This window comes from Hipposideros armiger, unplaced genomic scaffold (genome assembly GCF_001890085.2).
Source record: "Hipposideros armiger isolate ML-2016 unplaced genomic scaffold, ASM189008v1 scaffold_42, whole genome shotgun sequence".
In the NCBI taxonomy this organism is placed as follows: Eukaryota; Metazoa; Chordata; class Mammalia; order Chiroptera; family Hipposideridae; genus Hipposideros; species Hipposideros armiger.
The window spans coordinates 875,344-893,236 of record NW_017731392.1 but is presented as its reverse complement, the minus strand read 5'-3'; the positions used below and the strand labels follow the sequence as shown (position 1 = coordinate 893,236).

Below are 17,893 nucleotides of genomic sequence, written 5' to 3'. Positions count from 1 at the left end.
CAAGACAACAATGAAAAATTAGGACACAATTTAAGGCCTGATGACAAATACTTAGAACACATGCCTTAGTACAATTTGTTTGCTTTTTAGGAGGTACATGGAGGCAACAGTTAGTCACCTAACTTGCCTGCCAGGTGCCCTTCCTCCACCTACAAGAATTTTAAAATAACGTTTCTCTTTAAGTGGTAAATTAGTAAAATATGAAAATCACAGCTTAAATTACTCATCTCAAGATGAACTAAAGAAATAGCATGTAAACAGATGTCTAGTTTTATGAACACTCAAAATTCTTACTAAGTGACCTGGCTATAGTCTAGGGGAGCAGGACTGACATGTGAACATATTTAGTAAACTAAAACCTGATCGATTACATTGTGTCCTGTCTGCAATAACTTTGTGTAAATAGGGAAAGAATGATGAGCAAGAAGCACACAAAAGGGAAGTGCCGAGGGAAGGCAAGGTGTGGGCAATGTGTGGGCATCACCATCTTGGACAGGGAGACACCGAACTCTGAGAAGCGTGCTTCGTCCTACCAGGAGTGGGTCATGAGTCCTGAATTACCATCCTTCACCTTTGGCTCTGATTCCAATGCCCACAAAGTCACTTTCTGCGTATTAATTGTGTTCTCTTATACCAAAATACTGGAAGCAAATATCTGAGCTGTGAAGTTATTATTTTGTGACTCTTCCATTGTAAATTTTAAGATCTTGCTTTTCAGCTTTAATTGACTAATATCATGACACTGTGCTGTGTCATCAAAGAAAGATGTGCCATTCTAGAACTGAGGACAATAAAAAAAGTTGATCAGCTTACCCTGGACCAAGTTGAGTGGTGAATCAGTCAGGAACAAGGCTAGACGTTTCCTACTTCTGGAAAGCACATTTCCTTCGATTAAAAAAATTATGGATAAGCTAGTTACAAAAGGACAACTATTACATGATTCCACTTCTATGAGGTACCTAGCATAGTTGAATACATAGAGACAGAAAGTAGAATGGTGGTACCAGAGACTGCGGGGAGGGGTTTCCCATATGTGACAATCTTTCTTGATCTTTCTCCTACGTGACAATGAAGAAAGTCTACCAACAAAGAGAAAAGGAATATTAAACAAAAACATTCTCTTCTGTTTGCAGACTTAGTCTCCTCTAACTTCAAGACACCAAACAGTCCTAGTGGCATTTAAAGACAAAGTTTTTTCCCATTCTACGTGGGATGCTAGAACGCTGATCTAAGAAAGCACAGGGCTTGGAAGAGTCAAGTTATCTGCTTACTACTTAGAGATAGTGCTGCCAGCTGACCTGACCTGGAGGGTGTGTCTGCGTCCACTCCAGCTTCTCTGGGGCCAGCTTGCAGCCTGGTCTGAGAAGAGGCCCTGAAGGACAGGGTGTTGAGATTTCACCATCCCATCTCCACTGAAGGACAGCAACTGCAACAAGAGAGGGCACATTTGAAAGAAGGATGCTGCAGCTGTGGGAACTAGATTTTGCCGGACGGCCTAAGGAGAAAAACGGATGTCTCTAATTCTCTGATGCTAAACAGAGGAATTCATGCAGCTGACAGGTACTGGTGCTATTCTCCCCTTCTAACATTTTGGATGACTATTATATGCAAATCAAGAAGAATCTGTGAACAGGGTAAAAGAGTTTCAAAGTACTTTTCAAACAAATCCTGAAGACTGAGGTCCATTCACAACCCATACTCTTGAATTACAAAAGGGGAAGCTTTGATGTTTGAGCATTTGAATACCAGCATTTTAGTTTACTAAATTAAGAAAACTGCAGAAAAATCCAAGGAAGAGAAGTAATTACACGTATTCATGTATGCTTTTAAAAGGTAAGTTTTGTCAGGAATTGTTCTTGATTTAAACAACTTAACAATGATACTACACTTATTAAAAATTTTAGAAGGATGATGTCACATATGCTGACAAGGAAGTTAATTGGAACTTGATGTTTATAAATTAGTAGATTACCATTTCCTTTACAATAGTTCCTGAACAATTTATTCCTTAATACTTTTTTACCAATGAAGTCTGAAGTTTTAAGTGGAGTACTCATTTCTATTGGGAAAGGGAAGAATTTCTGTAATTACAAACTGAACTCATAAGCACAGGCATGAATACCTGTATGAAGGCTTTCTGTCATATAAGTTAACTCACTTTAGAAGTATCCAATAATAAACTAGTCACTAATAAAACTGAATAAATAGAACTTCACTTTTAAAAGTTGACACTTATAATACACTGAACAATGTTTCACACTTCTGTACTTTATTAACTTCATTATTTTAACATGCCACCTTAGACACACACACTTAACACCCGTTAAGTATTAAGTGCTAAATATTGCATAGATTTATTCTAAATTCCTGCTATGAGTTTAATTGTGTCCCCCCTAAAAGACATGATGTTGAAGTCCTAACCCCTGGTACCTGTGAATATGAACTTATTTGGAAATAGTGTCTTTGAAGGTATAATCAAGTTACAATGAGGTCATCCTACAGCAGTTGGGCTCTTAATCCAATAGAATTAGTGTCCTTATGAGAGCAGGAGACGGACAGACAAGGAGAATGCCATGTGAAGACACATATTCAAAGAGAAGATGACCACATGATGACACAGGCAGAGGCTGGAGAGCAGCACCCAACTGCACGTTGTAGGGGAGGGGAATAAATATAATTTATGGTGCACTTAATTCCAGATATTCTTTTGGATCAGCTCAAAGGAATCTGATATAGATTAATACTTACATCATCTGGTATTGAACTAATTTATGTTACATATAGCCGAATCGTTAGAGATTACATACATACATACATATATACATATATAATGTATGTACACACATATGCATAGTATATTATAAAGACTGCATGGACTACGAACTACAAAGAGGTATTTCTTCGAACAGCACACTCACTTATCATCAAGACTAATTAACAACTGTTGATGTCAGTATATGCATGGCATTATATTTGGAGCGCTATACCAGAACTATTAGCGTTTATAAGCCTTGACCCTTGAAACCATTTAAACTGTACATAAGAACACACTACAGCATATATGGAAACATCTATAATGTTCAGAATCAAAATATAGGCAAGTAGCACTTAGCAAATAAAACTTACTGTGATAAACAAAAACGTGTTTTGTAATGTTATCCTTTGAAGATGCTGTTTCTTCATGGGCTGGAATGCTCGTGTCATAAAAATTTTCACACAATTTCCACCATGAAGATAGGACTGAAGTACAACTTATTCATATCTTTACAAAGACAAGCTTAGTAAAAACTGAAACTTCTGACTAGATAAATTAAACTTACTTTCGGCTAAAAAAAACCCCAGAAAAGCTTCAAGGAACAGTATGAAAAGAATTCCTGCTTTTATATAGACAAAGCTGCTTTCCATTTTCTTATCTACCCGAAGTGTAACTACAACAAACAGAATTAGCATGAATGAGTTATCTAAGTTGGACACAACAATTACTTAGGGGTATTCACAGTTATTTTCCATTTTGATTTATTCAGATTCAATTCTCTATTTCATCCTTGTCAGCACAGCAGCAGCTTCTGGGTATACAATATAAAGTGTTAACCGAGAAACAAAGAGGCAAGCAAACAAGCTTCCAGTTATTTCTGGCCCAATAATCCACTTCCTCTAACTGACTCGCATACGAGTTCTCTGTTGCTATTAGGGGACATTGCCCATCACCATGACCAATTCCTAAATCTGTGAAATGGAGAAGGAGTGAAACCAGACTGTACACGTTCCCATCCCTTCCAGTAGAGGCTGGAGATCATGGTGACACCTCTAAATTCCCATCTTCAACTCCATCCGGGCAAAAGGAAACTCCACAAAGCCTCTTCAAGCCTCAACCCATGAAGCTTTCAACAAAGGAAAAGCTATGCCACTACTACTCCCCCTTGCTGAACGACTAATGGTGTGATGATCTCTACCAAGGACTCAGCACCGTGCTACGCGCTTTATGTGATTATTCTTCTACTCCTCACAGCAACCCTGTGACATACACAAAATCATTGTCCTCACTTTACAAACGAGGAAACGGTGGCACAGAGAGTTTGCCTGATACCCAGGATCACGCAGCTCAGGGTAAATGTAGGCGGGAGCGGAACCCAGCCAAGCGGCCCCCAGCCCCTCCCTGTGCTGCTGCTGGGCTGCCTTCCAGACCACTGGGATATGCAGGAGGAGAACGCCTCTGGGGCCTGGCACCACACAAGCTTTGCGGCCTTATCACCATTCCTTCCAACACAGGACCTCACCTCCACAAGTGGACCAGGCTTCTCCCTGTTCTGCAAACACAATGTGAACTCCAACTTCTAGCCTTTGCTTATAATTGCTCCCCACTACATGGAATGCTCCCTCTCCTCCTCACCATCCATTAAGGCCAACTGCAGTTCTACATCTTCCCAAACTGGTCCTTCCCCCAGCCCTTCCACCTCATCTGAGTCCCTTCTTTCAGCTGGAGGTCCATGCACCTGTTATTTAACGAGTGTAGTATTCGTATTGATGTCCCTTCCTTATGCAGTCTATCAGGTCAGATGGTCAACAACCTGAAGGCAGGGGCAGAGAGGGCCCAGCACAGGTCTGTGAGCCTAGCAGATGCTCAATAATAAATGCTGGCTGAATTTATAATACTCTCAAAGCAATACAATAAGTAAATTAATGCAGCATACCGTCATGAAGCAACCCTCTAAGAAATCATCTCAACATGTTTTGGGTGAAATTAAAGGTGCACCTACCTTCCAGAGTATTCTTCAACCTAACAACCAATTCCCCCAGTTGATCACATCAACTAAGCAGGCACTTCTGTGTTTGGATAGAGCGAGTCAGTCTATGCATATGTGCACGCATAAACAGCCAGGGGCTGACATTCGAGCAGTCTTCAAACACAGCACTGGAAATATAATGAGGGATCCAAGTTTGTTGGAATCAAAATGATGTTTTGAAAAAGCCGGTAAGATGGGAAATGAAAATAAAAAGCAGCCAGTTGCCATTACTTTTTGCTTTGGACCATTTATTTAACAAACGCTCCCTAGTACTGATGTGTTTGGTCCTGTTTGGATGCTGTGAAGGATGCTGACATAGTCCTCCTACGTTTCTTTTGTGAAGATGCTCACCTGTCTGAGAATTTTTCAATATCAGAATGAGATATTCTTCTACCTCGGAATGAGAGAATAGGCAAAACTTGCTCACCTATTTACTACTATCACCAGAATTCACATATGGTTTTGAGACGTTATAAAGATACACAGAGATTTGGGTCAGAATCTGAAACATTTCTGATTTTCAGTGACTTTTTTTTTAAGAAAGAACGGGAGAGACCAAACAGCAGAAAGCAGGTGTGGTCTAATTGGTACCAGGTGTCTAGCACTCAAGGCACTGAAACAGCCTTTCTCTTTTCCACAGGGACTTGGTCCCCAGCCATGGCCACGCTCCTCAATATCCTAACAGTGGCCTGTAAGACCACAGGTTCTGCCGGCCCCATGCTTCTACAGCAACTATGGAACCTCTATGAGGCAATCACCTCTTACCAGGCTAAGCCAATTATGCAATTTGATATTAGAAATCTTCAGGTGGCATCCTCTAACAAAGAAAACATAAAATGTATCTACTTGTTTATGTATCTAACTAGGAGATTTCCAAGTTAGCTTTTAGAGGTAACGTTTTCATACTGTGGCTATATAAACACCAATCTGTAACACATGTTACTCAGAGAGGAAGAATAAAATCCCTACTAACTCAGTTCCATGAGCATGTAAGAATGTGCTGGGACCAAGAAAGGGATCCCAAGAGCTACAGCACTTTCCGGTAATGCAGGGGGCTCTAGCAGCAGGAGATGCCTTTGCAATAAGGGGAATAGTGCCTAGCATCCCTCAGCAGGGAAGTTGGGGCCCCCTCCTTTTGGAAAGAAGGGGGAGCTAAGAAAGAGTTCTGGCATATATGAAGTTGTGAATCTTGAATAAGTCGGAAATCACCCAAGCTTTACCCAAGTCAATACTATTATCAGTTGTCTATCTAAATGCCAGAAACAGCGAAAGATACAAATGGTAGAGATTAAAACAAACAACAAACAAAAAAAGAACATTCACTTTGGAATCTTCCGGATTCTGTTAAATGAGTTGCTATGTGCATACTGGTTCCCCACTCACTCATTCCCCAATGCTGATTAGTAGCTGCTAAGCTAGGACGACTATATGATTTTATATCAGCAAGCGTCTTAGTCTGTTCAGGCTGCTATAACAAAACACCATAAACTGGGAGGCTTATAGACAACAGAACGTATTTTTCACAGTTCTGGAGGCTGGAAGTTCGAGATCAGGGTGCCAGCACTGTTGGGTTCTCACGAGAGAACCTGTCTGTCTCCAAGTTGTAGACAGCAGTCTACTGTTGTATACTCACGTGGCCAAGAGCAGCGCAGAGGAAGCAAGCTCCCTCCTGAATTCTAAGGGCACTGATCCCTTTCATGAGGACTCCACCCTCATGACTTCACCTAATCCTAATTACCTCCCAAAGGCCCACCAATACCATCATATTAGGCAGTAGGATTTCAACATATGAATTTGGGGAGTCACAAACATTCAGTCCATAATATTAGGTGCCCTCCGATTTCTGACGCTTCCTCTAAGACTTCCACAGAGGGATGCTTTTGCTTGTAGATCCCATCCATTCCTAATAAAACGAAGGAGAAATGTAAAACTCAGATGATAGATGGGTAAATGAAATGATGTCAGGGAAAAAAAAGGGATTACTGATAAAAACGTAACTAGATTAAACAAGATTACTCAGCAAGTGCAAAATACCAAGTACATTTGGAATTTTTATGAATGTAGTGGTCGCAAACTGCAGATGGCCAGAGTGGCAACAACAATCTGTCTAGAAATGGCTTTAAAAGGGAAAAAGAAAATTATTTGACTAAAAGCCACTGAAATCTGTCAACGACAGGAAGCTCATGAGTCCCGCAGAGGGGAAAAAAAAAAAAACCAGAACATTTATTTAATTTTTTTTTTTTGATGAGGAGAGCACAAATTGCCTAACTTCCCTTCGTACCAATCAAGTTCGGTCTGACGAATGGAGAATGCTGGTAGAGACACATCCTCCACTAAGGCTGTTGCTAGTTCCCAGTCCCAGGTATCAGGAGTTGAGGCCAGCTCCCTCAGAGGTCAGGATTTCTAGGGAAATGCAAGCATGAGTGAGGAGAATACAGCATTCCTCTTGTCATGATTTCTGAGAATCAAGTAGCTGGGGTATGGCCCTTCCCCTCCCCTCCCCCCACCAGAGCTCACACACACTTGAAAAAATCAGTGTCTTCTACGTTAACGAGGCAAAGTGTTCGTCCTAACACAAGGGGAGTGAGACATGCTTTAAGTCTTTCAGGTCAGCCCACAGACTCCTACACCTGTGCTACTTCAACTGCAGTCCACAGACCTTCGGAACCAGCATCAACAGGGAGCTTGTTAGGAATGCAGAACCTGCGGCCCCAGGTGATTCCTACGCAATTGAAATCTCAGAAGCACTGTGGACATACTAAAAATATTTCTTACTCCGGGGATTACATATTTCTCTCCCCACCTGCTAGGGATCGGTGCAGTTAGATAGGCCAATCCGGCAATACGAGCATCCAACTGAATGATGGCAATGAGCCCATATTTATAATGAGATAAACAAGTGGGTAAAGTGAAAGCTCTTCTTTACAATAGAATGCCAACTTATAAATACAAAAGGAATGAAAGAATCAGAAAATCACCATTTTTGCAACCATCATTGTTATCATGGATTCAGGCAAGAATCTCCAGAGATCCTAAAACTATTAGGTGAAAGTTTGTTGGGAAATAGAATAGTTATATAGTTTTGCAATATCTCTCAACAGATTATTTCTGAATTACAAAGGGAAAAGGTACCTTTACAGGGAAGAAATCTGTTGGACGCTACCTAAACCAAGTCATCAAACTTAATGTCATTACAAACATGACCACCTGACATCCCCACCTGCTGAGGTGATGAAACTTGGAGGATAGGATGTCATCTGTGTAATATTCCTGCCAAAAATGCATAACCTAACTCTAATCGTGAGGAAATATAAAATAAGCCCACGTTAAGGGATATTTTACAAAATAAATGGCCTGTACTTTTCAAAAATGTTAATGTCATAAAAGACAAAGAAAAACTGAGAACAATTAAAGAGGCCTGATAATTAAATGCAATGTGATCCTGGACTGTTTCCTGGATTGAGATTTCCTTCCTGTTGTTATATGTATATTATTGTTATAAAGGATATTTATGAGATAAGTCTGGCTATTGTATTAATGTTACATTTCCTGAATACAGTAATTGTATCTCCTTTTTAGGTATTTAGAGGTGAAGGGTCATATCTGCAACTTATTCTTAAATAGCTCAGTGAGAACTGTAATAATATGCATACCTAGAGAGAGAAAGCAAATGTGGCAGAATGTTGACAAATGGCAAACCTAAGTGAAAGGTATGTGGATGTTCATTATTCCAGCAACTCTTCTGTAGATTTTGAATTTATCAAAACAACAAGTTAGATATAGGGAAAACAAACAAACAGTGAAAGATCAAAAGGCAATATGATCACAAATGGCCCCCACCCCACAATCTTCTAGTAGAAGAACACAGAATACTATCACCAAGGCCCAAAGTGGTCTTGAAATTGAATACAAGTAAGTGACGGGCTGAAAAAATTCCTTTTTAAGAGATTTTTTTAGGAAAAAGCATTTTCTAGGCTAAAAGTCCCTTCTTTGAAAATGGACCTTCTAAGTCCTTCTATAATGTTCCATGGCATGTTGTCATCACAGGAATGAAGCAGCCAGAGACCCTGTTCTCATGGAGCTTATATTCTAGAAGGAAACAGACAATGAACAAAGAAACAATGCCATGTAGTTGTTAAGTACTATAAAGAAAAAAATAAAGCTGAGAGGGACTGCAGGGGAGTGCTATTTAAAACAGGGTGGCCAGAGAAGGACTAGAGTCAGGTGACACTGAGCAGAGTGGCCTGAAGGGGATGAGGGACTAAACTATGAAGATAACTGAGGGAGGAGTATACTAGGAAGAGGACACAGCATGTGCAAAGGCACTGAGGCAGGATCCTGCTCAGGCTAGAGCAGAGAGAGTAAGGAAGCAAGTTTAGGAGATTAGGTCAGAAGACATGCAGTCCCCCCCCCCCCTGCAGCCCATTATCAAGACTTTCATGTTTACTCTGATAAGCTGATTGCTGTCTCCCAGCTTTTCTATCTGTCCAAAGTTCTGCTTGCTCTGGACAGCTAATTCTGCAGTCCCATAACAAAGGGACCACTGAGGAGAAACAGCCAAGTTTGCTCTGCTGTGTGTAAGGCACTGTGCAGACTTCCCCTTTCTGCTAACTCCGCCTCAGGTTATTTCTTCCACATCCTAGAAAACACACTCTGTTGAACTCTTTTCTCTCTTCCACTCTCTTTTAACCCTCAAAGGTCTCAAAAATGTTCTCTTTGGTTTGGAGGTTAAAACAATATGAGCCCTATCATAGCGGATTAGTTTAAGAGTTATACTGATAACATCCAGTGCTGGTTTTCACAGAAGTCAACATCCATTCTGGATATTAAGCTTTGAAGGGGACAGAAGCACAATAAAGCCTTAGTGCCATGAGCACAAAAAGTCTTTGAAAATGCCAAGAAAGTGCTTTGGAAAACAACTGTACCTACCTCTCTGTTCTCCTTTAATCAAACCCACGTTTCTTCAAGTTCTGCTGTTAAGCTCCTATTCAGTCTTTTATTCCTAGTGACAAGCACAGAGCCTGGCATATAGTAGTTCTTCAATAAATATTTGTGGGACTATTTTATAGGTAAAGGTTAACAAGCTAGTTTCTTGATAAGCTGATGAGGGTTGCCAAATGTTTATATACCGTGGCTTTCATTCCTATTAACTGCAAATATACCATCAAATGATTCAGATGCAGTCTGATGCAGGGCGTACTGGTTGGCACATGGTAGGACTTTACTAGGAATCTGATGGCTGGAGGAAGGGTTAGACGGATGACTGACCACAAATCCAACAGGGGTTATGTGGGCTGGTCTGCAAAACTCATCATTTATAAACTTATCATTTATAACATTCTTTCTAGAGGAAAAAATGTTCTTTGAGCTTGGTTCATAACAACTAGTTTACAACTGGACTTTGGGGTACAACCTTGTCACTTGTAACACTGATATCTGAGACTGTAAGTATGTTTTTACTCATAGACGATTTGAGGGATTTTGACCACCATGCCTGGTTTGGGGAGGGGTGAGCAGAGCCGAATGTACATAGATTAAAATTTTCTAGTAATTTGGAAACTCAGAAATAAGAAAATTAATTCAATAACATGCTTTCAAACTATTTGGGAGCAACTGTGCTCAAGGATGAAAGACGTGGAGAATCAAAGAGATGAAAATTTTGCCCAACTTAGTGAGTCTAGTGAGAGGTAGAAATATATTCGGTGCTTTAAAAATAACTCTATTTATAGATCTAATGCCACTGGAGTGGAAGGACTAGGATTCTAAATCTTCATGACATATAATTTGGTTTACCCATAAATTTTTAAAAAGTTGTTTATATGGATAAAAATTATAAATTACTAGATTACACACACACACACACACACACACACACTTCTTAAACTTGATGACCTACACAATACCAAATCAATAAAAAAAGTACATACTCATTTTTAGAAAAAGAGGCTGAGACAGTAAAAGTGGGAAGGAATTTGAGAAAGAGAGACAGGACAGAGCAACAGGGAACTGGGTGTCAGGGAACTTTAGCTGTGTAAAACTAATTGGTTTTATCCTCTGAGCTATCCCTCTTAGCAATTTCTAGATCCCTGTGTTGAGCATCTTCTAAGGCTTTTGAGAACCAAAAGTTTGTTTGGATAGAAACAGCTCTACCATCTCATATTAATTTATTTCCCATTTTGGTAACTTCCAAACAGGCTAAAAAAAAAAAAACAAAATGCTGTAGAGAATGGAAGAGTTTGATACAGGTGTCTGATTCTCACAGTTTGGCAAAGCCCGGGATGAAACATCCAACCACATTCAGCACTCGCAGCATTTGGAATTATCTGTTTATTATCAAGTTTATTGTCAATGTGTTCCTTGTTTTCTAATGAAGGAAAGTGAGCATGCAATGATTCAGGCACCCTAGAAATAGTTTGTTGAGGGCCTATCATGTACCAGGTACTTTGCCAGGTATCTGGAACACAATGGTGGATTAAGCAGACATAACTCTGTCCTCATGGAGTATACATTCTAGAAGAATTAAATATTCATTAAATTAAACAACTATCAAGTAAATATTAGTTAAGGATATCAGAAACAGTTGAGAGCAAACTTCTAATAAAAGGAGGAGGGACTAATAGAAAAAGGTTTTCGTGAAAGTCTCAGAATCACATAATTGTAACAATCAAATTGACGTTAACGCCATAAGTTTAATTTATTAATAAATAAGTCATGGGGATGTAATATACAGCACAAGGAATATAGTCAATAATATTGTGATAGCATGGTACAGTGTCATGGTGATCACTTCTTTAGGTATATAAATGTTGAATAACTATGGTGTACCCCTGAAACTAATATAATAGTGTATGTTATCTATATTTTAATGAAATTTTTAAAAAAGTTTTTTAGAATTATGAATACAATATTTAATTTGTTTACTCATAATTTAATTATTTATTCACAAAATCTTCTCACAAGCCTTGCAGTGGGGGAAGAGAGCTGTTTTTTAGTGTCATCTTAGACAGTATATCAGCATTGGATAATATTGGGTTGTCGGAAAAGTCATGATGCATTTTTGCAATGAAAAGCAGAGAAAAAATACGTCTAGACTTTTCTGACAACCCAATAGTATCCACCTAGCACTATAAATAGTTATTGCCATATTGACTATATTCCCTACTTTATATCCCCATGACTATTTTGTAACTACCGAATTGTATTTCTGAATCCCTTCTCCTTTCACCCTCCCCCGCAAAGACCCCTCTCATCTGGCAACTACCAAAATGTTCTCCGTATCTATGAGTTTGTTTGTTTTGTTCTTTAGATTCCACATATAAGCAAAATCACATTGCATCTGTCTTTCTCTGTCTGACATACTCCAGTCAGCACATACCCTCTAGGTCCATCCATGCTGCTGCAGATGGTGAGAGCCCATTCCCTTCCCTGGCTGAGCAATATTCCATTGTATATATGTACCACCTACTCTTTATCCACTCAAACACTGAACAGAAACCCAGGCTGCCTCCACATCTTGGCCATTGTAAACAATGTTGCAATGAATCAATTGATACACCCATCCCCTCAAAGTAGCGCGAATAAATACCCAGAAGTGGGATTACTGGGTCCTTCTTTGTCTCTTGTTATAGCCTTTGTTTTAAAGTCTATTATGTCTGCTGTAAGTGTTGCTACCCAGCTTTTTTTTTTATTTTTCATGTCCATTTTCGTGAAATATCTTTTTCCCAATCCCTTTACTTTCAGTCTGTGTGTGTCTTTCAATCTGAAGTAAGTCTCTTATAGGCAGTGTATGTAGGAGTTTTCTTATCCATTCAGCCACCCTATCTTTTGATTGGAGTATTTAATCCATTTACACTGAAAGTAATTGTTGATAGATATGTAGTTATTGCCATTTTAGCATTCATATATTTTATTTTTTTTTCTTTGTCTTCTTAAAGTAGTCCCTCTAAGATTCCTTGTAATACTGGTTTGGTGATGATGAACTCCTTTAGCTTTTTCTTGTCTGGGAAGCTCTTTATCTGTCCTTCATTTCTAAATGATAGCCTTGCTGGGTAGAGCAATCTTGGTTGTATGTCCTTGCTTTTCATCACTGAATATTTCATGCCAATCCCTTCTAGTCTGCAAAATTTCTGTTGAGAAATTAGCTGATAGCCTTATGGGAGCTCCCTTGTTGAAATTCTCCCTGAGATCAGTGAGCATCCTTATAACAACTGTTTTGAACTCTGAATCTAATAGATTGCTTGTCTCCATTTTGTTTAGTTCATTTTCTAGAGCTTTGTTCTGTTCTTTTATTTGGGACACATTTTTGTGTCTCCCCATTTTTGGCTGCTTCCTTTGTTTGTTTCTATGTAGGGCTGCTATGCCTCCTGGTTTTAGTAGAGCAGCCTTATGTAGTAGGTGTCCTGTAGGGCACAGTGGTTCAGTCTCCTTGGTCACCTGAGCTGGGTGCTCCAGGTGTGTCCCCTGTGTGGGTTGTGTGTGCCCTCCTGTTGTAGTTGAGCCTAGGTTGTTGTTGTCATGTCAATGGGAGGGATTGACCCTCCGGCTGAATTGCTGTGAGGATTGGCTGTGACTACAGTGGAGGGGCTGTTGTGCAGGGGCTGACCCTACAGAGCAGGATTCGCTTTAGCGGGGCTCTGGTGCCTGCCCAGTCTGCCCTTTGGGTGTGCCGTCCTTGGAGGTGGCCAGGTGATGGTCCAGCTGGCCACCAGGTGTTCCATGCCCAGGGCCTCCTGGGAGGTGCCCTGTCTCAAGCCAAGTTCAGCTGCAGCCTGTGCCCTGCCCAGGGTACCTGGAATGAACCACAAAACAATCAGATGGTATGCTGCCTGTACTGGCTTGGAGTTGTCTGAGAGAAGTCAAGTCACAATCCAAGGGCAGCTACTAGTAGTGCCGGGCTTAGGGTTGCTCACCCAGAGGTATGGGACATACCAAAACCAGATGCTGGTTTTTTGGCTTCTGTGAACCTTTGGGAGATTTTAGGAGAGTCCACAGCATGAGCCAAGACAGAAAATTTGTATGAAAAAGCCACTGGAAGCAGCTTGGGTGTGCCTGAAAGTTGGTTGGGGCAGGGTCTCAGGGAATCACCAGGGTAGGGCAGATAAACGATGTTAGCCAATTTGATGGAGACTCAAATATAGTGGTCACCTGTGTCTGCATGCCAGGAGCCAGAAGGACTCAAAAAAGAAACAATGCTTCTGCCAGCTCCTCCGTCAGGGACAAAGCTACTCCTCCAGCCCTCATGCTGAAACCAGACAATTCGATTCCTCCCTGTATATCCCTGGTGCCTTTCTAGTTGCTGTCCCAGAGCTGGAACTCTAAGCAAATGACATCAGTGAGCACGTCCACATGGGGGCCCTTTAAAAGGAGTACCTGGGACTGCAGCCACCCTCATCTCACTCAGTCATAATCTCCACTGGTTTTCAGAGCCACAAGTTATGGGGACTTCTCCCTCCGGCACTGGAACCCTGGACTGGGGAGCCTGGTGTAGGGCTGGGACCCCTCGCTCCTCCAGGAGGGACCTCTGCAGCTGAGATATCCCCCCTGATTTTTAATGGTCACACAGGGGTATGTGATCAGCCTGTTCCATGTCTCTGCCCCTCCTACCAGTCTCAAGGTGGCTTCATATGTATGTCCTTAGTTGTAGGACATCTGTTCAGTTAGACTTCAGGTGATTGCCAATGATGGTTGTTCTGTTGTTTAGTTTTAATTTTGATGTGGTTGTGAGATGAAGCAAGCACAGTGTTTACCTACTGTGCCATCTTGACCGGAAATTCCTCCAAACAATTTCTTTATAAAAGCAAATAACTATCCAAAAGCATGTCTAAATTTTATCACTATCTCATTTGTATTTCTGGTTGCATGAAATGGAACATTTTCACAGTTTTTTGATGCCATGCTCTACAAACTCAATCAACTACAATAAACAGCAACTAGCTGTACAATCACATTATGAAAAACTGTATAAAAGTGTTACATTATCTTACACTGACATTACACACATTTCAGAAATGCAGGTTTTGCTGAAATCATTAGGTTCACAATTAAACCTAGCCTACAACAATCACATTTAAAACTTTTACCTATATCTGCTTCTGTTCTTCATAGAATGCCTATATTAAAAGAATAAAAGACCTGTAAAATATATTTCAACTTTGAAATTACTATGGAAAGCAAACCACATTTTTAGAGAAAGGAGAAAACAGTAAGAAAGGAAATTTCCTTTAATAGGTAGTTGGTTCATTGGGATACAATTTTCAAGAAGTTAAAAATGTAACTCTTATACACATAAAACTGAGCATGTGTCAAAAATGTATTTAAATCATTAAGAAGGAAACTAGCAGGATGATACATCTGATCAGTGGAGTACAGGAAAGATTGAAGTATATATAGTCAGTGAAAGACAGAATACTGAAATAAGATTACTAATTTAGATACAAAACTGGTTAATGTATTATATAAGTCAATGAAACTAAACTTTGGAGGTCATCTTCTTTATCAGGCAGAAATCACTTGCAAGTTATCAACCTACAATTAACATCTAACAGCACAGAATCTGGGTCCTAATCAATAGTAAATTAAATGAAAGTACATTTCCCTAGAGAATTATGTGATCCTTTGCTGGGTATGTCTGACAATGCTCCAGTATTAACACTAGAACAATATGTAATTATCCTTGTGCCTTATTCCCAAGGATTGGATAATTTTTCTTAACAGTAATATGCAATAAAACCTCAGCTACACAAAACCCTCCTGCATGGGTTAGTTTTGACAGCAGCATGCTCCAGAGATCTAAATTAACCCTTAAAAGCCTTAGTACCAAGGAGTATGCTGGTGGCTGAACACTTCCCCTACCAAGGCTATAGAATCACTGTTTGCTTGCTTTTCTGATTTTCATCACATCTGGCCTCTAGTCTTCTATATCAGAAAATTTGCTCCCTACCCTGTGTTGCTTCTAGTCATTCCCATTAGCACATTTTATTGTTTTTCTTCCTTTGAAAATAGCCCCTTGTGGGACGGCTGGATGGCTCAGTTGGTTAGAGCACATGCTCTTAACAACAGGGTTGCCGGTTCGACTCCTGCATGGGATGGTGGGCTGCACCCCTCACAACTAGAATGAAAATGGCGACTGGACTTGGAGCTGAGCTGCGCCCCCTACAACTAAGATTGAAGGACAACAATTTGACTTGGAGCTGATGGGTTCTGGAAAAAACTCACTGTTCCCCCAAAAAACACATTGTTCCCCAATGAAGTTTAAAAAAAAAAGAAGATATCCCCTTGTATAAATATTCATCATGTCCACCTTTTTAACTAAAATACATCTAACTCCTTCAACATAAATACAAGTTCGGAGTCACAGTTTGATAATAAGCATCGTATTATATAGCATAAATAGTTAATCTCTCTGCCCATCCACCCTTATTCCAATATTAAGAAGCACATTAAAAATGTTTATTTAAGATCAATGTGTTAATAACCTCTACTTAAACCAATTATGTAACAAGAAAGGACTTTCTAAAGGCTCCTTAAGGAGTCAATATAGTAAAACTTCTGGCTCTGCCTTACATTAGTTACAGTATCCCCCTGATTTAGAGCCTTAACAACTAATCATAGTGATGCGATTATACAGTGTGCCAAGTACTGTGCTAAGGGCTTTATAAATTTCATCCTATTTAATCCTCACAACAATCCTGTGAATGAGTTTGTATTATTAGCCCCATTTTTCAATGAATAAACTAAATCACAGGGAATTAAATTAACTTTCCCAAGATCACAATGGTGGTGGTATTCAAATCCAGGTTATTTAGCTTCAGAGCCTATAGGCTTAACCACTGTGCTACATCAAAGGAGAAAACAAAAGAATTATAAAAACTGATATACTACTACTAATAATAATAATAATGGCACTTGTATGGCATTTTTTTATATGCAGGCACTATTCTAAACAATGAACATATAAAAACTTATTTATTTTTCACGATAATCCTGTGGGTTAAGCATGATTATTATTATTCCCAATTTACAGAAGAAGAAACTGAGGTAACTACTAGTTAAGTACTTGCTCAAGGTCACAATGCTAATAAGATGCAAGGCTGGGATACAAACCTGGACGGTTTGGCTCCGAAGTCCTGGACCTTCCTTGAAGCCACACTGCTTCTTATAACAATTTACAAAGCGCAGTGTAAGTAAACAGTCCTAACTCTTCAGAATCTCTGAGGTTGGAAATGACCACATTAAAGCACAGAGCCGTAACTAAACGTTCATTACTATAATAAAAAATCATCAAGAACAGATTAAAAGGTTTTCATGCAGCCTTGTTAGAAGGCAAAAAAAGTAACACAATTCAGCAAAATTTCATCCAAGATGAGTTTCAAAAAAAAGTGTTTTTCTGGAAAACTAACTCAATATAGAACAAATGAGGTGTTACAGTGGCTTTTAAAAATGCTTGTATAGAAATTGTTTTTGTTCTTGAAGCTTTGGGGTTTCTCAGAATCCCTCCGGGACTGTGGGTGGCTGAGGGAGGAGAGAAGATATAGGACCCCACTTCCCCACTCCACTTTCAAATGAGTAGCTCTGTTTATATTTTTTACATATTGGGTTTCCCCATAAACTTTCACTTTGATGGGACCTAGGCTCCCATGAGAACTTGGTCTGAGTGGGCAGCCCTTCTAAGTTCTATGAAGCCTCCTCCAGCCCTCCCCCAGCACTCCACAGTTTTAATTCACAGCACTTCTGCTTCTTGAATCTCATGCCCTAGTCATTCTCCCACTTGGCCTTACCTTTCCATTCTCCTGTGTCAGCAATACTCATGACCACAGCGAACGTTTATCAAGCTGCTTCTACACAGCAGGCTCTTGGTCAAATGCTTTTACATCAGTTACTTCATGGAATGCACTCAACCCCTATGAATTAGCTTCTACTGCTGGCCCTAGTTTATAGAGGAGAAAACTGAGGCTTAATTTGTCCACTGTCCAATGGCCTCTGAGTGAAGGAAGTAAGATGAAAAACGAAACGGCTCAGTCCAAAGGCCCCCAATTCATAATCAGTATGCTATTCTGCCTCAGTCCACATCAATCCATGTTCAAACGTCCAGTGAGACTGTTCCAGACTCA

General features: G+C 39.9%; 1 protein-coding gene across 12 annotated transcripts in view; it reads right to left on the bottom strand.

The window, feature by feature from the left end:
* The window catches only part of PCGF5 (polycomb group ring finger 5), a 111,845-nt gene that overhangs the window by 69,637 nt on the left and 24,315 nt on the right, over window positions 1-17,893 (bottom strand). For 3 of the 12 annotated variants that reach the window (XM_019639077.1, XM_019639063.1, XM_019639078.1), the window contains exons 2-6: window positions 7,066-7,187; window positions 3,127-6,687; window positions 1,304-1,426; window positions 1,005-1,079; window positions 814-885 (exon numbers count right to left, since the gene is read on the bottom strand). The exons of 1 other annotated variant lie outside the window; for it this stretch is intronic. The gene's annotated coding sequence lies outside the window, so the exon portion shown is untranslated. Of the gene's footprint in view, window positions 1-813; window positions 886-1,004; window positions 1,080-1,298; window positions 1,427-3,126; window positions 6,688-7,065; window positions 7,188-17,893 lie in introns of all 12 variants that reach the window. 8 more of the 12 variants (XM_019639064.1, XM_019639068.1, XM_019639067.1 and 5 more) reach the window with 8 other exon arrangements.